The 22276-nt window shown below is 45.8% G+C and overlaps 1 long non-coding RNA gene across 2 annotated transcripts; it reads right to left on the bottom strand.

Moving 5' to 3' along the window:
- Positions 1–228: 228 nt before the first annotated feature.
- LOC309792567 lies at positions 229–15273 on the bottom strand. 2 transcript variants are annotated; one of them, XR_014291736.1, is made up of 3 exons: positions 15185–15273; positions 14791–14910; positions 229–759 (listed from the first exon to the last, which is right to left on the bottom strand). It is a non-coding gene; the product is annotated as an uncharacterized lncRNA (long non-coding RNA). The 2 variants fall into 2 exon arrangements; XR_014291737.1 differs by lacking the exon at positions 229–759 and adding an exon at positions 10352–10948.
- Between the last annotated feature and the right edge of the window lie 7003 nt (positions 15274–22276).

Here is a 22276-nt window from a genome sequence, read left to right as displayed (position 1 = left end):
CCCCTCGGATTTGTTCAGTCTTTTGACATCATCGCCTTAAAATATTTTTCTCCTAAGTTTCCTGCTAGTTACAAGACTCACATTCTCCTCTGGCCACACTCCTGAACTTGCAAACATAGGTCTTATTTAGAAAGCACCATGGCACGTTCGTCTTTACCCTCCCCCCCACCCCGCCGTGCCTTTCGGGGATCTTAGTTCCCGTACCAGGCACTGAACCCCGGGCCCACGGGCAGTGAAAGCGCGGAGTCCTAACCACTGGACCGCCAGGGAAGTCCTGCAAGTTCGTCTTGAAAGAAGGAAGCCTAAAAGGAAATTAAAACGGACCCCTTGCTTTGCCCACACTCAGAACGGGGAAGGGGTCTGGGTGGCCCCCAGCCCCGCGCACTTCTCCCCAAAGGCAAGTGGGAGGTGATATCCGGGAAGCAGAGCGTAGTTGGTGCCCAGGGCACTCACCCTTTTCGAAGGTGGGCACACGTTTGATGGGGGTGCAGCTGGCAGCAGGGGGCTGCTGGGAGCCGGCCTTCCACGGAGACCGGGGTCGCTTCCCCCCAGCCCCTGCCTGGTGCTGGAGGGGAGTTCCGGTCCCTTCCCAGGCCCAGGTGTCCTAGCAGGGTGGCTGGAGCCTGGCTGGTGTCGCAGGCCCGGTCCCACCCGGGCAGTGGCCTGCAGGCTGCAGCCAGAGCCCCCCACACGGGGCCGGAGGTGCTGGGGTCAGGGAATCTTCGCATGGAGAAAACCTGCTCTCCCGAGGTAAGTGGGCTGAAAAAAATAAAAATAAAACACACACAGCTGCTGAGACTGGCCCAGATTCTGCTCTGACGGTCGGCCTCGGTCCTGGGGGAGCTTCTCGGGGCAGTTTTAGCTTCATTCTCAGCAAAGGAGAGACAAGACACAATTCAGAAATGAGTGTACAGCACCATAACTGTCACAGGAAACGGCTGCAAATGACCGTGACATTATATCTTATTTTCATCTTTCTTTCTTCTTTTTATTTTGTTTTTCATTGTGCAACCAAAAATGTTAAGATTTCAGCTGGTACTGAATACATGTTACTTAGGAGGACTACCTCAAAAAAACCAAAAACCAAAACCCAAAAGACTTTTAAAACAAACCCATACAGGTTGACAGGTCAACGCTGAAGATTTTGTGAAATAACCAGATTTGCAGTGAATGGGAAGCCCCATTATATTCTTACCCTTTTTCAATTAAATTTTAAACATGCTGTAGCAAATATGTCTGTTCCCCTCAGGTGGGCGTTTTGTTTCAGGGTTCCTTTCTGCTGCCTGAGAGTGCTTTAGTCTGCCAGAATCTCCCCTGAGAGGGAAGGAGCGCTTAATGTGGAATATTAACTCCTCTGCCTATTATATGCGTAAACCCAGGTCTACCTCTCTCCCAGGGGCATCAGAAATTGCTTTTGTGCACCGTTTGGTGAGGCCTTTGCATCCAGAAACGAAGAAAAATGGAAGAAGAAAACAAAAACAATGCCCCAAAGAAATAAAAGTGTGACGTCTGAAGACCTATAAAGCACTGAGTTTCAAGTCACTGATTTTCAAAAATAGTTCAAGCACAGGCTTTAGACTCACACTGCTTTGTGCCAGCCCTCACCTGACCACTTGCTACATGCGTGTCCTTGGACAAATATTTAACCTCCGGTGCCTTGATTTACCCATTTGTAAAATGGGCACAATAATTGACTTCATAAGGCTTCACGGCAATGTGTGAGACTTTAATAAAATAATCCATGTAAAATGTGACACAATGCTTGGCACTTGGTTAGAACTCAATAAATAGTGAGCTATTACTTTTTACATAACAGTAACAAGTTACATAATAAATTATTAGCTTATTATAATTACTGTTATGTTATTACAAAGTCTCATTCTTTTCTCCTGCAATTTGGGCTTCCACCTTAATGCAAAACATACTATAGTGGCTTTATTCCTAATTATTTGAATTGGATGCCAGTGGTTCCCAATCACCCGGGGAGATTACAAAGGGACTGAGGCCCGGGTCTCACCAACAGGGATTCTGATTTAACTGATCTGGGGTGTGGCCTGGGCTTTGGAAAGTTTGAAAGCTCCCCAGGTGATTCTAATGTACAGCCAAGTTTGGAAACCAGCGCTTTTTGGTGGTGTCCTAATCAAAAAGGCAAGCAGATGTTTATAGTTCAAATAAAATTAAAGCAGCCTGTATTCTGAGCTAATAATTTGACTCATTTTGCTGCATTAGCCATTCAAATCAGCCAATCGACTGACTTATATATTCACTGAATTTATAAGCTTTGACCGAGTTGACCAAGTAATTTGGTTAAAAAGTTTGATTCATTAAAATCACATGGCCACAGCCTCAAATAAACTGAATTTGTTGGAAATCAGCTATGATTGTGTAGGTATTTGGAAGTTTTTAGATTGTACATTACCACAGAAGTTCACCTTACTTAATTCCATTCTGTACATTTGCTAAGAAACTGGATATTAAATAAAAATGCTGATAGTTTTGGACTGATTTGACCAATTCATTCAGTAAAAAATTTGATTTCTCAAAGTCCTATAGCTACAGGCTAACGGAAATTGAATTTGTTGGGGACCAACTAGGATTTTAAGTGTAATTGGAAATATAAACTACTACAGGAGTACACATTATTTAATTCCATCCTGCACACTTGCTAACCAATAGGTTATTAAATCAAAATGCTGATAGTTGGGATGAGATTAATGTTGTCTTGTCCCTTTGATTTTGTCCTGGGGACTTTTGACAGCATGTAGGTTGCTATCAGATTTGGACACCACTGTCTGTGTATAATTAGCCTCTTTAAAAAATTAATGAGCGTGTTTGTCCACTTAGCGCTTCGGTCATAGTGATCCATCAGATGAATCATGAGTGAGGTAGCATTGACAGCCTCTGCCAACTTCCTGTCAACATTTTCTGTTGGAGGCACAAAGTGCTAGATTAGAAAAAGTCCCTGAACCTTGTTCCCCAGAAGTTCTGGATCGGTCATGGACCTGAGGCATCACAAGCTACTTTTTTTTTTTTTTTTTTTGGCTGTGCCGAGAGGCTTGCGGGATCTTAGTTCCGGGACCAGGGATTGAACCCGGGCCCCGCAGTGAAAGCACCCAGTCCTAACCACTGGACCGCCAGGGAACTCCTATCACAAGCTACTTGAAGTAGCTGGGCACAGCAGACCTTCCTGGGATGTATCCCTAACTGGACAAAACAAAATTCAACCACCACTTGTCTCCAAGTGTTTATGTTTAAAACATAAAACAGTTATCAAGTTGAAAATCAGGCAATTTTATGTGGATGGGCTACTTCCCCCACTGCAGTACAAGTTATTTATTAATTTGGGTATTTATTTGTAAGGGGCAAAGAAATAACATCATTAGAAAATACAGGGGATAAGAACAGTATTTTAGGGACTTCCCTGGTGGCACAGAGGATAATACTGAGCGCTCCCGATGCAGGGGGCCGGGGTTCGATCCCTGGTCAGGGAACTAGATCCCACATGCATGCTGCAAGTAAGAGGTCACGTGCCACAACTAAGGAGCCCACGTGCTGCAACTAAGACCTGGAGCAACCAATTAAATAAATTTTTTTTGTTTAAAAAAGAATGGTATTTTAAAGTTTCCCTTCTGATTATTTTATGAAAAAAGGAATTTTGGCTAAAGATTGGATAAGAAAGTTAGCTTATAATGGTCTAAAGTGTAGGAAGGGAATGAATATTTAGTAAGTGCCTATTCTGTGCTAGGCTCTTTCTGTGCATAATTTCCTTTAATCCTTACAATATCTCCTCAAAATAGAATCAATCCCAATTCATAGATAGGGTAATTGATGAAGTAACTTAAGGCTGCACAGTGTGAAGTCACAAAAATGGGATTTGAACCCAAGTCAGTCTGCCCCAGACCCCATAAGCTATTCACTACATGTCAGGGTGATCAACTGTCCTGGTTTGCCCAGAATATGGGACTCAGTTTTAAAACCATGACAGTCCCCAGAAAACCAGGACAAGTTGGTTACTCTACTTGGTAACCAGAGGTTACTGCTCCCTTAGCCAGCCAACCAGATTCCAGGCCCCAGGTCTGCCCTTGGTGGGAAGCATGGGAGGCTGAATCCCTCACTGATTTCAGAAAATAACATATCCAACCATATTACATTCCCACTGGGGAAAGCAAGTTAATGGCACATCTGACCAAATTACTATATCCTTTGATCATGTAGGTCAAGCACTGGCAAACTTTTCCCCTGAAGGGCCATTTTTTATTTTGCGGGTCACAGGGTCTCTGTCACAGCTACTCAACTGGGTCCTTATAGTGGGATGCAGCCATGGACAATACAGAAATGCAGGGGTGGGCTGTGTTCCAAGAAAATTTTAGTTACCAAAACTGGAGGTGGGCTGGATTTGGCCCATGGATAGTTTGCCAAACCCTGAAGTAGTTTATTCATAACGAATCCTTTGCAAAGATAATTCAATTTGAAGAAGGATTTATTTCTAGAAGTTACTTTAATTGGGGGTAGGGCCGGTGGGCAGTTGGAAGCTGTCTTTTGGACTAACCTATTCATCAGTGAGTCGTGCCTACTATTTTGGGGCCATGGAATTTGACTTTTCTAATCCTACTCAAGTCACACAGTGTGTGGGTGTGTGAAGGCGGCAGTATGGTATCTCCCATCACACATTTATATCCCGTTCCTTGTCTGTTGGGAGATACTTGTTGCATTCATTTCTCCACTGTCTTTTCAGCTTCTATTTTCAAACATCATTTAAAAAGTAATTCCTGGGCTTCCCTGGTGGCGCAGTGGTTGAGGGTCTGCCTGCCCACGCGGGGGACGTGGGTTTGTGCCCCGGTCCGGGAAGATCCCACATGCCGCGGAGCGGCTGGGCCCGTAAGCCCTGGCTGCTGAGCCTGTGCGTCCGGAGCCTGTGCTCCGCAACGGGAGAGGCCGCAACGGTGAGAGGCCCGCGTACCGCAAAAAAAAAAAAAAAAAAAAGTAATTCCTACTGCACTCTCCATCGTATTAAGATATATTCGTTTCAATGTAGCATTTTCTTTATTGTGTGCTGGAAAAATATTCCTTGCTTTTTCTATACTGAAAAGCAATGCCTCTTTAGCAGCCTCTACCATCCCAACATTCATTCACACAGGCCTTCATCCACTCACTGGGTACCTACTCTTCGAGGGTGGGGGGAAGGGCCACTCAAGACCTTGTGCCCATAAACTGGGAGATTGGGATTGACACGTACACACTACTATACATAAAATAGATAACTACTAAGGACCTACTGTATAGCACAGGGAACCCTACTCAATACTCTGTAATGGCCTATAAGGGAAAAGAATCTAAAAAAGAGTGAGTATATGGATTTGTATAACAGATTCACATTGCTGTACACCTGAAATTAACAGAAGACTGTAAATCAATTACACCCCAATACAAATTTTTTATAAAACACCAAAAAAATAAAAACCTTATGTCCCCATGAGGAGAAGATACAAAGCAACATAGTTTTTTTTTGTTTGTTTGTTTGTTGTTGTTGTTTTTTTTCCCCCGGTACGCGGGCCTCTCACTGTTGTGGCCTCTCCCGTTGCGGAGCACAGGCTCCGGATGCTCAGGCTCAGCGGCCATGGCTCACGGGCCCAGCCACTCCACGGCATGTGGGATCTTCCCGGACCGGGGCACGAACCCATGTCCCCTGCATCGGCAGGCGGACTCTCAACCACTGCGCCACCAGGGAAGCCCTCCTATGCTTTTTTTTTGTTATTCATTTGCTTAATGATCTCTGCCTAAACCTTTCATGTTTGGCTGAAGAGAAGCATATTAGAACCAGTGTTTCTTCCAACTTACTCTGAATGCCCAATGCACAAACTCCCAGATAACATCCACGTCGGACACGTCTCTACTAACCATAGGTTTTGAGTTAACCTGTAAACTGCCCAGATTACCAGCTTTGGCAAGGTGAGGTTCTGACCACTGGTTTTCATTACTGGGGTCACTGCTCATCCTGGCCGTCTTGCCCACACCACAGTATTCACTGAATTTGTGATGGGTAAGCTTGCACTTGACTTAGGAGAACTGAATCAAACTGCGTATGACTCTCAAAGCGAATCATTTAAAAAAGGTATTACAACAATTAAGAATACATCAACACATATTAGATAAATATTTAGATAATGCATGCAAGAAATGCACTATTTTGGTTTGATGATAAAATCAACTATTCACCTGAAAACATTTCATAATTGTATAATTGATCAATTTAACCCACTGACTTCAATTTCCTAACCTTACACTTGTAAGGAAGGCATTAATATTGAAGATTATCATGATATCCAGGAGAGGAAAATACTGTAATAAATAATTTAGCTTCTTTATGCTTCAGTTGCTTCCCTAAATTACTTATGAAACAGCAACAAATATTAGTGATGCTATTGGGAAAGTTGACATTATCCATTTCTTATTTAACAACAGAGTCATTAAAAAAGAGAGAGGGAGGGAGAGGGAGGCTGGGAGTGAGAAACTCATTATTGTATTAAATACAGATTCTGGTATCTTGAGAAGCTGCATGTTTGGTTTGGCTGAAGGATATCAAAAGCCACTAAGCAAGAGAATGACATTTGTTGTAGCCAAAGTAAACAATTTTTATTTCTGTTTTCCATAAGCAAGCATATGAGTAGAACATAGCACATTTCATATTTGTACATTTTGGGAAAACATGTAGAATTATAATCATCATAATATAAAACACATCCCTTATGCTACTGAATGTTTCATCACTGCTTTGGGAACACTGCATGGGCAGATAGTATAGAAAGTCGTGATCCCGTGAAGTTTCAGTACTGCTATGGACTGTGTATGGGCCGGACAGAAAGACCTGCACCGGAACTGTCTCAGTTCTGTGAAAATTTATTTTATAACCTGTTTCCAGAAGCTGTGATTCAAATATCATAGTAACTTATCAAATATAACCCTCATTGCCAGGAAAAGTTTCCTTGAGCCTCACTGAGATTTTTTTTCTGATCTCAGTAGGGATGAAAATGTTTTCCACTCTCCATAAACTCCAAGATTTTCCCTCTCTCTCCAAAAGAGAGTCATTTCGAGGCAGAATCCCCACTCCCAGACGTAAACGTGATCAAATGCATGCCTTTCCAGCAAGGCTTTGCCCAAAAGTTCAGATAAATTGGAGTCCTTTTTATGAAATATCATTTCTTTTCTTTATACCCTAACGGTTATGCCTGCCAGACAAGATGTTTGCAATAACCTTCACAAACTTCCATATTTTGAGAAATCAATTGTGGGTGTTAAGACTGAAAACAGAAGAAATTAATGAAAAGAAGTTATTGACAATGTAAATTGGGAATTCCCTGGCAGTCCAGCAGTTAAGGCTCGGCGCTTTCACTGCCAGGGCACGGGTTCAATACCTGGTCAGAGAACTAAGATCCCGCAAGCAGCACGGTGCAGTCAAAATAAATTAAAAATGTAAATAAAGTCTTCAACAGTGCTCAGCCTATGGTATGTGCTCAATGAATATTAGTTATATAATTTTATTATTCAGGAATATGCACAGTTAATGACAAATGGTAGCATATACATACACACTTAAAATGTATCCACCGGGCTTCCTTGGTGGTGCAGTGGTTGGGAGTCCGCCTGCCAATGCATAGGACACGGGTTCAAGCCCTGGTCTGGGAGGATCCCACATGCCGCAGAGCAACTAAGCCTGTGCGCCACAACTACTGAGCCTGCGCTCTAGAGCCCGCGAGCCACAACTACTGAGCCCGCGTGCCACAACTACTGAAGCCCACGCGCCTAGAGTCTGTGCTCCGCAATAAGAGAAGCCACTGCAATGAGAAGCCCACGCACCGCAACCAAGAGTAGCCCCCGCTCGCCACAACTAGAGAAAGCCCGCGCGCAGCAACAAAGACACAATGCAGCCAAAAATAAAAATAAATAAAATAAATAAATTTATTTTAAAAAATGTATACACCTATTTATGTATATAAGGGGTATGTATAAACAGAGAAGTGTCCAACTTTTCTAATTGCCAGAAATAATCTTTGCTTGTGAATTAATTCATTGCTGTTTGCTGTTTATTTGTTCTTTTGTTGAGAGTTGGACAGCACTGGCAGAGGTGTGAAATGGCTCAGTTATTTTAGTTAATTATTAACCCTGAAGCCTCACCATAATTATTCTAATCTCAGCATTGAAGCAACTTTGGCCATTGATGAAATGCCTAATCAATGAATTAAAATCACAAAACACACTGCACGGTGCCGCCTTTATCACAGATCATAGGAGGTTAGAATGGGAGGGGCAGTCAGGTGTCCTCCAGCACAGTGCCCTCGTTTTACAAGTGAGGACACTGCAGCCCAAAGATGTAAGGTGACTGGCCAGAGCCCAAGGCAAATATCAGAGGGGTCATTTCAAGACTGGACTTTTACTTCCACATCCAGGCTCTGTCCAGTCTCATTATCTGGAAGGCTTTTTCTCCTCTGAAAAAACAAGTCTGTCTGATTACAGCGTGTGAAGCCATTCCAGCTGGACTTGCTTCCTTGGCCTCTCGTGGGTGACGGCCTCCTAAGCCTCTCAAACGCAGAGAAGAGGGATTATGATTCTAAGATGATGAACTGAAGGGGCCCCAGCAAGCCTCCCCTCAACCTCCCCTTTCCTGCTCTGCTGTTGTAAATACACAAACATATACAGGTGCCAAGTAACACCACCTCATTTTAGAATAAAAAAGTCTGCTGTTTTGTTTTCCAAGTATATTTTTAAATGAAGTCTTTGAAAATAGGTCACAGGGATCTCTTATATCTAGACAGCATTGTTGGTGAGAATTGGTTATTGATGAGTTCAAGAAATCACTTGTCTCTGATTCTGATGTTCAGAATGGATGGTCCAGTTAGGCAAATTTGCCTGAAACCACACCTGCAGAACCTGGAGAACAGGCTGGAGGCTCCTGAACTCAGGGTTCTGGTCTCCTCTATGCTGTATCTCCAGCACTAAACGCAGTGCCTTTGTACATCGTAGGTGCTCCATGAAGTTTGTTGGATAAATTAATGAAAGAATAATAAGCAAATTAAATGCCTGTTTCTCCAAAGTTTCCATGGGAATCGAAAAGAACCTTAATCTGGACAAAGGCATTGGTGCTTTCTAAATTATATCTCCCAAACTATCTGGCTACACTGCCGAGGCCAAAAAACCAACCAACCAAACAGAAACCCAAACGCCCTTTAAACTTTTCCATCCACCTCTGGTAGCCATTGCAATGCAGCCAAAAATAAATAAATAAATAAATAAATTAAAGGAAAAAAAACAACCAAAAAAACCTTCCACCCTGTCATTCCTCCTTCAGTTTTGAATTCTAGAAAGATGGATGTGTGTGTTCCTGAGCCAGGAAGACAGTGTGCCGTGGGTCTCTTACACGGCAGCTGCATTTCACAAAAGACAACTGCTTTTTACCTGGTTTTGCCGGTGGCATTTAAGAATCTGCACTGGACTTTGCCACATCCATTTTTTTATCCCCAAAGCACCGCTGTGAGTTGATGGGAGGGAAAAACATTAACTTCACTTCAGCCTGAAGAGAGGTCAGTGACATGTCTGGAATCACATGGGGACTCAGAGTGCCTGCCTGGGTGGTTCCTGAATCAGTTTGAAGGTTGGCTATTTAAACAGCAGGAGATATTTATTCATTTTGGAAGTCTCTTAGTCTGTGTTTCTAAATGGTCGACATGTAGACGAAGGGGGCAAATCATTTAGGGTCTACTCACTGCTCCCAAGCCAACGAAGTGAAAATAAAACTATTCAGAAAAGTTTGTAGAAAACTTATCTCATGATAAATCTACAGTTGGGTTATTAGGAAGGTAGAAAAGTCCATTTGAAAGATAGCTCCAGCTTTTGAAGTGGATTTCATGGAGCAGGTCAGGGCCCTCATGACTGTCCCACCCCCATCCCAACTGCGAGAAAAATGCCCCCGAGTGGCAAGACCAACATCTAAGCCCACTTGACATTTAAAAAGTTTTCTTGGGGCTTCCCTGGTGGCGCAGTGGTTAAGAATCCACCTGCCAATGCAGGGCACACGGACTCGATCCCTAGTTTGGGAAGATCCCACATGCCGTGAAGCAACTAAGCTTGTGTGCCACAACTACTGAGCCCACGTGCCACAACTACCGAAGCCCACGTGCCTAGAGCCCGTGCTCCGCAACAAGAGAAGCCACCGCAATGAGAAGCACACTGCAATGAAGAGTAGCCTCTGCTCGTCGCAACTAGAGAAAGCCCGCACACAGCAATGAAGACCCAACACGGCCAAAAAATAAATTAACTAATTAATTTTTAAAAATTTAACATAAAATAAAGCGGGCTTCCCTGGTGGCGCAGTGGTTGAGAGTCCGCCTGCCGGTGCGGGGGACGCGGGTTCGTGCCCCGGTCTGGGAGGATCCCACGTGCCGCGGAGCGGCTGGGCCCGTTAGCCATGGCCGCTGAGCCTGTGTGTCCGGAGCCTGTGGTCCGCAACGGGAGAAGCCACAACAGTGAGAGGCCCGCGTACCGCAAAAAAAAAAAAAAAAAAAAAAAAAAAATTATACTTCTTTACCTGAATTTTCAGGTGTAACTCACTTTGTAGAATATTTGGAATACTGAAATCCTTTCTCATTTTTATGACACAATTGGACTTGTATTTCTCTATAACAAGTATTAGACCCAGAAAAATACAAAGCGCTCAGTAAGAATGCAGCAAAATGTACCCTGCAAAATCACATATCTAAAGGTAAGATTATCTTACTGATAAATTATTAGAAGTCTACTCAAATTAAGCTACAGAATATGAATGCAAAGTAGTCAGAGTTACTTTTATATTTGGCATAATAGCTAAGAAGCTTAAAAAGAAAAGCAATATTATAACAGGACTAAACAATGGGACAGCAGAGTCACTTGGTTCCTGTCACGTCTTCTCCCCAATATTCTGTAAGAGAATATACAAGTTGCATTTATTGTGGAAGCTTCTGGCATTTGGAAATGAATGGCTGATCTTGGTTAAAGCCTAGAGGAGATATGCAGACACTGATTCAAGATGCAATAAGATAACCGGTTTGCTCTTTGGCCTCAGATAGAATCGACGCTGAGTAAGGGCTGTGTAGACCAGGGTTGGGAAAGGCCATTTGGCAGGTAACTGAGGTAGCTAGCAGTCAGAGCAAACAAGATTGCAGCAAATGTCCGGGTACAGATAACAACCCAGTATACAAGAATTCAAGGTAGGTTGCTGATATGGCCTTTCTTCCCCAACTGGAATAGAAGTTCCACGTGGGCAGGGATGTTACATTTTGTTCACGGCAGTTATCCCCAGCTTCTGGAACAGTTCCTGGCTTATAAATATTTGATGAGTGAATGAACATAAACTAAGTTTCAGAAGACATATTTGTCCAAGGAAATTAAATTCCACAAATATCTAATGAGCACCTAAGCAGTGCTATGCTACGTGTCCTTGTGTAATGCAGAAGTCGCTGCAGTGTGGCTTGGGAAAGCATGGTTCTGGGCGGGGGGATGGGGGGAGAGAGGCGCTGATGAGATCAACGAGTGTCTTTGGGAATACAGCCATTTGGGACGGTATTAAATGCTGGACGGTAGGAAAGGCAGAAACTGGGACCCAAATGCCAGGCCTGACCTTGGAATTCAGTTCCCTGAGCTCCCCGAGGACAGGAACCACTTCATTTGCCTTGCGTGCCTGGTGCCCGCTCAGGGCACTTTCCAGCAGGTGCTCAATAAATGCCTGTGGATCCAGAAGCTGGCAATAGGGATCCAGGGAGGCATCCAATCTAGCCTCGGGATCAGCAAGCTGGCCGGGACCAGCCTGGGACTCGGCTCAGGCCTTCCTCTGTCTCCACCTCACTCCCTTGAATGACCAGGGCCAAGTGCAGAACGGGGACTGTCCTCTAGAGTGAGGGCTGAGGACTCGTGCCCCAGAATTAAATGTTAAAATGTCAAACCTACTTGAGACTTCCTATATCTTAGAAGAGGGGCCCAGAAACCAGCACTGTAATCAAGTATCCCGGTAAGTCTCTTACACACACCAAAGTTTAGATTCTACTAAAGTAGGATTTCGTAGACAAGAAAAAAGATCTAGTAAGAATTCTCTCTCAAATATCCACATTAGTAACTGAAATCCCAAGGGCATGAGAAATTAATATTTTGGGTGGTTCCTATGGACCAGGGACTGTTTAAGATGCTTTCACATATAACTTCTTAATATTCAATAATTCAGAGGGGTAGTTTTATTATATCTATTTTTAAGGAAACAAGCTCAAGGATAGTAAATAACTTGCCTAACACTGCACAGCAAGTACCTAGTGGGAATCCAAACCAGGTCTGTTTAATTCCTGAGACCACACGCACCCCTATGTCTTGCTGCATCTTGGGCAAATGCAGAATGGAGGGAATCCGGACATTCCAGAGCACCTGTCTTTAGGGAGTGTATGCAGACTCAGTTTCTGATTGGTTGAATCTGTCAACATGAATTTCTGGAAATCAAGATTTGAGGTTTTAATTATACATGGATTAGGTCTAGGCAGTGAGTGTCTAAACCACCTATGACTTTAATAATCCTTATAAAAAGGCCACACACCAGATGAAGTGATTTGTCTGGGGCAGAAAACTCGCGCATACCTTAAGAGGACAACAGGGGAGGTGCAGACTGTTACATCTGACACTGCCGCTCTGCTACAGGTCATCTCAGATTTCAAAGAGAGCCCAAGGGACTTGCCTGGTGGCGCAGTGGTTAAGAAGCCGCCTGCCAGTGCAGGAGACCATGTTCGATCCCTGGTCCGGGAAGATCCCACATGCCGCGGAGCAACTAAGCCCATGTGCCACAACTACTGAGCCTGTGCTCTACAGCCCAGAAGCCGGAACTACTGAAACCCGCGTGCCTAGAGCCCATGCTCCGCAACGAGAAAAGCCACCGCAATGAGAAGCCGGTGCACCGCAACGAAGAGTAGCCCCCACTCACCGCAACGAGAGAAAGCCCGTGAGCAGCAACGAAGACCCAATGCAGCCAAAGAAGAGAAGCCAAAAGTCCAGCTTTCCCTGTGAAATATCCGGATTTTTTTTTGGGGGGGGGTTATTTTTTTTATTATTATTATTTTTTTATTTTTTTATTTTTTGCTTTATAACAAATGTAATCAGTTATACATATACATATGTTCCCATATCCCCTCCCTTTTGCGTCTCCCTCCCACCCTCCCTATCCCACCCCTCCAGGCGGTCACAAAGCACTGAGCTGATCTCCCTGTGCTATGCGGCTATCCGGATTTTTTAAAAAATTTATTTATTTTTGGCTGCATTGGGTCTTAATTGCTGAGTGAGGGCTTTCTGTAGTTGCAGTGAGCAGGGGCTACTCTTCGTTGTGGTGCACGGGCTTCTCACTGTGGTAGCTTCTCTGGTTGTGGAGCACAGGCTCTAGGTGCCCGGGCTTCAGTAGTTGCGGCGCGAGGGCTCAGTAGTTGTGGCTCGCGGGCTTAGTTGCTCCGTGGCATGTGGGATCTTCCCGGACCAGGGATCGAACCCGTGTCTCCTGCGTTGGCAGGCGGATTCTTAACCACTGCACCACAAGGGAAGTCGCCTGATTTTTAAATATAGATAAGGAATTCAAAAGTTTAAAACACACTTCAAAGGGCAAACAAACAGGTCTGGAAAACAAGGACGGGCCCACGTAGCACCAGTCTACAACCTCTGGTCTGGAGCTCCCTCCCAGGGACTTAAGTTACATGGAGTAACTGGGATATTAATAGTTCCGTGAAACGTGCGTCTGTGCATCCTGTTTACATGAAGGTACACCCTATCACTGCTGCTGGTTTAATGTGATAAAATGTGCATCACATCGTCTTTGACTTTATGCAGGTGTATGAGACACAGCCTTAAGGCCAAATTTTTGTAAACTGAATTGGGCCTTTCTATTTACTTACCATTGTTGGGATGCCTCATTCTGGTTTTGGAGTGATCTTCAATTGGCATTGGCCAATTTAAAATTAATGATTCGCTGGCTCATTTTAAAGCAAAATGGAGTAAATTCTCCAGGGGAAGAGCCTTCAGTTTTAGTAAGCACCCCCTACTGCATCTGCTTTATTTTTTTAATTTAATTTTATTTTTAAATATTTATTTATTTGGCTGTGCCGGGTCTTAGTTGCGGCATGCGGGATTTAGTTCCCTGACCAGGGACCGAACCCTGGCCCCCTCCATTGGGAGCGGGTAGTCTTTACTGGACCACCAGGGAAGTCCCTGCATCTGTTTAATATTAACTGACTGCATTCGGAGATTTCCTAAGAAGAACTTCTTGGTACTTAAGCATTAAAACCGCTCTGTTTCAGAGCAGAAATTCTCTCACAGAGCTGATAATGCGATTCGCTACATATGACGTAATGATACACGTTCGAAAACAGGAACTTTAGAACAACTAATAGGGGTTTTATCCCTATTGTTTAATGATTTAAAATGTTAAGTTACGTAGAAGGACTATGAACCAGCCAATGAATTATTGTTGTTTCTAACACTTCCACGGTCTAAATAACACTTCACTCTTTTGGTATTGGCAGCGCCTTAGGGAATATTTTCATCTCTATTTTAAGACAGGGTTTCTTTTTGCAACGTGTATGCATTTATGTCGTGTTATCAAGTGAGGCAACGTCAACCGATCAAAGCAGAAATCATCATCAAATCAACTGAACACAATGTCACAACGTCACCAGTCTAATAATGGATGTTAAACGCAGTATAGACGCACAAGCATCAGTGTGAACGGATCAAAAAGGCACTTACAAGGATGACCCGCAAAGACTCCTAGTTTCCAGACCCAACAAAAAGCCTCCAGGAAGTGAAGCCGGCAGGTTTTAATCTCACTGATTTTCATGGCTATGTTTTTTTTATTGTAGTTTTCCACTGTAAAACAAAAGCGCATCAAAGGAGTCTGGTGGATTTTGGAGAAGAAAAACCTCCTCTCTCCCGGAAGTCTGACGGAGCCCAGATCCCGGACTGAGCGGCCGCGGCCCCGGGGAGCGCCCCCCGCGCCCCCCGCGCCCCCCGCGCCCACCGGCCGGCGTGCTGCTGCCCCCGCTGCCGCTGCTGCCCAGGCCAGGGGGGGCGGGCTGCGCTTGTGTTTTTCTTTTTTGGGGGGTGGGGGGTGTGTGTTTCAGGAAAGCTCCGCGGTGCTGACCTCATCATCCAAAGCGCGTCCGCTGCCCGAGAGCGGTGGTCGCAGTCAGCGCCCGCCGGTCCTCCGGCCGCCGGCAGGGCTCCGCGCGCCCCCCCTCCTCTTACTCCACACTTCCTCCTGCCTCCGCCCCTCCCCTCCCCCACCCTCCCTTCCCCCCTCCCTTCCCCCTCTCCCCCGCCCCTCCCCATCCCCCCTTCTCCTCCTCCCACCCCCTCCTCCCCTCTCTCCCTCCCACCCACCCACCACCTCCTTCTCCCACCTCCTCCTTGCCCCACCCCGCCCCTCCCCCACTCCTCCTACCTCCCAGTCTCCAACTTCCCCCCACTCTTCCCTTCCCCCGCCCTCTCTCACCTCCCACCTCCTCCTTCCTCCGCCTCCTCCCCCCCCAACCCTTTCCCCTTCTCTCCCCTCCCCCGGCCCCCAGGGCTGCGGGCGGCTCCCTGGTTTCGGCGTCGTACACACGCCTGGGCAGAGTGTGGTGCCCAGGCCCTCGATCTGGAATTCAGACTGGAAAGTTTGCTGGCAGCTCCAGCGTCCGGGCCGCCCTCGGGCCCGGCCCGTCAGCGCCCGGAAGGTGCGGCATTCACACAGGGGCGGGTGGCAGCGCCCTCCGCTTGTCTTGCTCACTTTCACGAAGATTCTGCCCTTGAAGTTGAGCACGGATTAAAGAGCTGCAGTGCTTTCTGTTTTAGAGAAGAAATGAGGGAGCCGAATGGGACCGAGAGGGAGAGAGGCGAGGGGGAGGCGCGAGAGCCGCGGAGCAAGTTGGCGCCGGTAGGCTGGGGATGGAGGGTCCTCTAGGGCGGAACTGCATCGTCGGATTCCGCGCAGAGGTAGGTAGGTGCAAAGACAAGGTGGCCGGACAACGGAGTCCCAGGCAAAGAAGTGTGTGGTATTTCTGCTGCCCGGAATGAGGCCACACAGTCTTGTTTCCCACTTCTTCAGACTCAGTAGAGCCAGATCAGATCGCGTGAGTGTTTTATTCCCATTTGCACACGAGGACACTGAGGCAGGGACAGGCTAAATGACTCGGCCACCGCCTGTCACAGCTCTTAGTGGCCGACCCAGGACTCAAACCTACATCTCTCTGACTCCAAACCCCTATTCTACTGTGACCTAGTATTTGCTGGTTCAGACAAATGGCTCAGTTTTAGCACCGATCGAATCCATGCCTTGTTTGGAGCACAGGCAGGTAGATTTGCAGGTAGGTATGTGCTCAGAATTCATCCAGATTTGTATTTCACAATGGACATAATCAGTGCATCTTTACCCCTCAGGATGTTGAGGAGGCCTTTCATTAGCAGGAATCTGAATTCCGAGACTCTCTCCAGAGGGAGTGCTTAAGAAGCTGTTGTTTCCAGTTAACCCGAGTCTCTTGTGGCTCATTAGGGAGATTCCCTGGGCCCTAGGCCCATATCCCCGGTGCAAAATTGCTGGACTATCCAATAAGAGTTTTTAAATCCCCCCAGTTCCTATTCTTCTACAGAGGAAATCTACGATAGTGAGGGCGGGGAGACCAGCAACTCAAGTTAAACTTAAGGTTTAATGGCACTCTTGCAACATACCCAGAAAGTTCTCCTGGGCCATGAAAACCCTGGGAAAAACTGGGATTTTGGCCCCTCTGGTATTTTACAAACTGTTTACTCTGGAGACTAAGGATATGGGTAGTGATGGTGATGGGACATTTGTGGTCCCCCGAGTATGTGTGCCCCTCTCCTGTTTATCCCCAGCAAATACAAAATACACCTGGTTCACTTAGGCTCTTGGATAGTAGTTTCTTTTCAGAAGATTTCAAGATACCAGTAAGGATGGTTTGGGCTTCAGTTGCTATTTTTACTTCTACTTAATATCTACACACTCATCAGTCACCAGAACACACCCTAATCGTCACCCCAAAACGAGGGAAAGATTTGACAAGTCTAGCCTTCCAAGAAAGTCCAAGGGAACATGTTTGACACATGTTCCAATACAGTGCAGGGGAATCGGTGTTTAAGACGCTGTGTTGTAGAATAATACCTCAGGGTGCTAGCTGATGGTTCATTTATTCCTAAACCTCATACAGCTCCCATATTGACTAAATCCCCCGTAGGAGCACTAGAAAGTTCTCCTGGTTATCCTTTCTCCTTTTCTACAGGTTAAGCGCTGAAGCCACCAGAAATGAGGATTAGTACAACCTGACACCCAAGCCTTGTTTTTGGGGTGGGTGGGTGCTGTGGTGGGCCTGCAGCTCCTTAGGCAGACAGCCAGGAGAGGAAGGGAGCCGGTGCCCGGGCCGGCTGTGGTAGTAGCGTGAGCCCCGGAAATGCGAGGGGCCTCGGTGGGTCTGGGCAGCTGCTCCACAGCAGAATCGGGCTCTTGCCTCCAGGTGGTCAAGTACCTTAGTCTTTTTTCATGACAGCCTATGGGGGGCCTTCGGGCAGGCTTTCCTTGTGTTGAGGAGGGACCCCTGGAGGGTGGTCAGAGAATCTCCTGCTTCCTGCCAGGCACCCTGAAGAGGAGAAGAGAATCAGGGGAGTCAAGTGAATCTGACAACCCACCTCCCTTTGCAAGTACAGTTGGCTCAGAGCTGCTTCCTCATCTGGCCTTGGAGCCTTTGCAGCTCCTGGGCTCCCCTGTACCCTTGACTGCCCGGGCGTGTCTGCCACCGCCGCGCCCTGGGCCCCAGACCCTTCCCGGCCATGGTGCCTCTGCTGGATCCCATTCCTATAGGGAATCCAGAGGCAAGGCCGGGCTAATCTGCTCCGTGAGAAACAGTGGGCAATGTAGGTGTTTGCCTTTTCACCAGGACCATCGACAGACAATACTTGGATGCCAGGGCTGGCTCTGGGACGGGGAAGCTTCAGGCCTTTGCTGTGGCAAAACAGTGAGGGAGGTACTCGGGGTTTTCAGCACCTCTTAAATCACCCCAGAGAGAGAGAGCCACTTACTTCTGCACAACGGCTCTGCCGCCGACTCTGTCCCAAGAAGATGAACTACAAGTAATAAGATCAAGATGAAGTTATGTGTAAATCTTTCCCGCTTACAAAGATGATAGAAAGTGGAAGATGAAAGGGATCTAAAAGACCATCTGTTGCTACCTCGTCATTTCGCGGCTGTGAAAGCCGAGGCCCAGGGAGGTGTGGGGACTGACGGTCCCACAGCGGCTCCGGCTCCGAGTCAGGCGTTGCACCAGCATTCTGTCACTGTTGCACTACATCCTTGCTGTTCCCTAGTCCTAGGGCATCTTTCAACTTTTGAAAGCAGGCAGAGAGAAATCCATCCCCTGGCATCTTCACCTTCCTCTATGTTTATTGTTTCCAGCTGCTAAAAATTGGCATTTTTAAAAAGTGGGTCATCCTGCCGGTCACTGAGGGTCAGGGCTCTGGTGAGTGCTGATTGAGAGGAGGGAGAACAGGCAGGTGGTTGGAAGCAAAACAGCCAGCCTCCTGCCCGGCGCCTGGGGATTCTGTCGCTCGAGTCCCTGGGTGTGTGCCCTCAGCAAATACTAACCCACAGAGTCAATTGCCAACTCCAGTCATCTGTACATTTGCCCTCCGGGAATGGGAAGCTGGAGGAAGTGCCATTTCCTAATCTCATTGGCCTTGGATGGAAAGATGTTTTTGCCCAGTAGAAGCCTTCAAAGAGCAAATGTGTATTTAGGGCCTGCAGTGCCCTCCAGAATCCTTTAAGGGACCCGGCTGTCGAGAAAAACCCACAGATGGTTCCGGCTTTGTCTTTGCCTCAGTTAAGACCTTTGGGTTGCAAGTCATCCACTTGAGCTGGCTGAAGCGTGCAGGGGAGTGTGTAGATAAAGCCGTGTGTCATCAAGTCCAAGGACGGGTGGCTGCCAGGCACCCAGGCAGGACCCCTCTCCAGCTTCATCTCTGCTTCCTGTCTCTCGCTCTGCAGTCGACTTTCTTCTTCTTGGTGGGCAGCTGGACTGGGTGGGAGATGATCTGCTACGATTACCACGCTTACATCTCCTCTCCTGCAGAGATTAGCCAGGCGACTGGCCGTCCTCAGCCCATACTGAATTCCCAGGAGGGAGAATGTGGTTGGCCCATCCTGAGACAGGTGCACAACCTGATCCAAACAAGGTGGCCGCAGGTAGGGTGCCCCAAGACAGACTGAGGGGCGGTTCTCCCTGACAGGAGAATGAAGTGCGGTGGGCAGACATTTCCCAAGGGTGACTATCCTAGGCTTCAATCCAATTAGCCATTGATATAGAAAAGTGGTAGGTGCAGGTGGGAGTCTGGGATAAATCAGACACTCTAGAGACTTAATTTGCCTAAATTCTTGAGTGACAAATTCTCTATCATGTAACTCTGTCTTTTTTTTTTTTTTTTTTGCGGTACGCGGGCCTCTCACTGTTGTGGCCTCTCCCGTTGCGGAGCACAGGCTCCAGATGCACAGGCTCAGCGGCCATGGTTCATGGGCCCAGCCGCTCCGCGGCATGTGGGATCTTCCCGGACCGGGGCACAAACCCATGTCCCCTGCATCAGCAGGCGGACTCTCAACCACTGCGCCACCAGGGAAGCCCAACTCTGTCTTTTTAGAGAGCTGTTTCCTTGCAGTTCAACTCCTGTCCTCTGGGCTCTAAGAAAGCCCATTCAATCAAGCTGAGGAATGTCTTAATCTTTTATTGGTTATCATATATATTTTCATCCTGTAGAAGGGTGTTAGCTGGATAGATACTGAGAATGAAATAAAGGTGTAATATTAAATTTGTATGGTTGATATATATAGGTATGTGCGTATGTATATATTGGGTTGGACAAAAAGTTCATTCGGGGTTTTCCCCACAGTGGTACAAAAGCCCCAAACGAACTTTTTGGCCAACCCAATATATACATACACGTACACATGCCTACATTTTTATTTATTTATTATTATTTTTAATAGTACTTTTTTAAAATGCATTTTTTTCTTTTTAATTTATTTAATTAATTTATTATTTTTGGCTGCGTTGGGTCTTCATTGCTGCGTGCGGGCTTTCTCTAGTTGCAGCGAGCAGGGGCTACTACTCTTCGTTGCAGTGTGCGGGCTTCTCATTGTCGTGGCTTCTCTTGTTGCGGAGCATGGGCTCTAGGTGCGCGGGCTCAGTAGTTGTGGCTCGCGGGGTCTAGAGCGCAGGCTCAGTAGTTGTGGCGCACGGGCTTAGTTGCTCCGCGGCATGTGGGATCTTCCCGCACCAGGGCTTAAACCCGTGTCCCCTGCATTGGCAGGCAGATTCTTAACCACTGCGCCACCAGGGAAGTCCATACCTACATTTTAAAATATCCAACCTACTTCCAGAAAGGATTGGAGCAAATTCTAATAAAAGCAGAAGAAATATGACAAAAAACCATTAACATTAAAAAGATGTAAAAGTCAAGTAGCGAACAGGTAGCAAACAGCGTGGCAGAGATGGACAAATTCTAATTCCTGGCCTGAACTGATTACTCAACTGGGCTCTGAACTTTCTAATATTCAAGAGAAAGAAGAAAATTTATGAATTGAGTGGCTATTATTATTTAAGCATCTAGAATAACATCTAGATGGAAACATCTAGAATAGTGGAAACATTTAGAATTGTGGATCTCAAAATATAGTCCAGGGCCTCCTGGGTTCCTCAAAACCCTTTCAAGGGGGTCCCATAGGTCAAAACTATTTTCATAATAATATCAAGACACTGTTTGCGTCTTTTAGTCTCATTCTTATGAGTATACAGTGGAGTTTTCTAGAGCAGCTGTCCCCAACCTTTTTGGCACCAAGGACCGGTTTCGTGGAAGACAATTTTTCCACGGACCGGTGGGGGGTGGATGGTTTCGGGATGATTCAAGCACATTACATTTATTGTGCACTTTATTCCTATTATTATTACCTTGTAATATATAATGAAATAATTATACAACTCACCACAATGCTGACAGGGAGAGGAGCTCAGGCGGTAATGCGACCGATGGGGAGCCACTGTAAATACAGATGAAGCTTCGCTCGCAGGCCGCTCACCTCCGCTGTGCAGCCTGGCCCAGGGTTTGGGGACCCCTGTTCTAAAGGCTACATGTCATGTTATATGCCCACAGATTGAATGCAAAAGCAGGTATGAGAATCCAGCTGTCTTCTACTAAGCTAGACCTTCAAAAGATTTACAGAAATTTAAAATAATATCACTCTTCTCACTAATTTATTTTTGTTATGTAAAATGTATTTTCACAAAACATTATGTTGATATATTTTGAGTCAATGCTATTATTTTAAATGAATTGATAAATTTTAAATTTTTGTTTTAATTTTTAATATGGTAAATGTTGATGGATATATCCTATATAAACAAAAACTCTGGGGTTCTCAATAAGTTTTGACAACGTTAAAGGAGTCCTGAGACCAAAATGTGCGAGAATTGCTATCGAGAATCTGACTATTATTTATGTACCTGAGATGGTGATTTTTGCCCCCAAAATTCCATTTTAGAAGGCATTGGGCATGTCTCTATTTTATCCTTGGCAAAACTAAAATCTTTTTATGAATAAAGTATTATTCTTGTAAACATACATTTGTTTATTGCTCATTTTATCTGTTCAAGAAACATTTATTGAGCCCATGTTATATACGTTCCAGGTGTGGTGCCTGACTCTGTGAAAGCAGTAAAGGGCAAGAGACACATGACCCCTGCCCTCGTGGAGATTTGTGATCTAGTTTGCAAAAGGGGCACAAGGTTGACTTGAAAATAATTCAGGATCAATGTAAAACCAGATGGAAACTGCTTTTGTTTATCTTCACATGAACTACCAATTAATAGAAATACTATTTATTTTACTGAGTCTGAAGATTTGTGGCTAAAGAATTTCCTGGCAGGAGGACATCATGTGCCAGGTATTGGATTTACGGGTGTTTCAAGTTACAGCAGCCCTGGTCTGTTATTATTGTCTTGGAAGGTATGATACGTTTTGAGAGAATTCAGTATAGGTAAACAAAAATCTATATTAGAAAGTTTTTTTTTTTTTTTTTTTTTTTTTTTGCTGTACGCGGGCCTCTCACTGTTGTGGCCTCTCCCGTTGCGGAGCACAGGCTCCGGACGCACAGGCTCAGCGGCCATGGCTCACGGGCCCAGCCGCTCCGCGGCATATGGGA

This window comes from Mesoplodon mirus (genome assembly GCF_964341445.2).
Source record: "Mesoplodon mirus genome assembly, chromosome: 17".
Lineage (NCBI taxonomy): Eukaryota > Metazoa > Chordata > Mammalia > Artiodactyla > Ziphiidae > Mesoplodon > Mesoplodon mirus.
The sequence above is the reverse complement of the archived record's forward strand: the minus strand, read 5'-3'. Positions and strand labels throughout refer to the sequence as shown.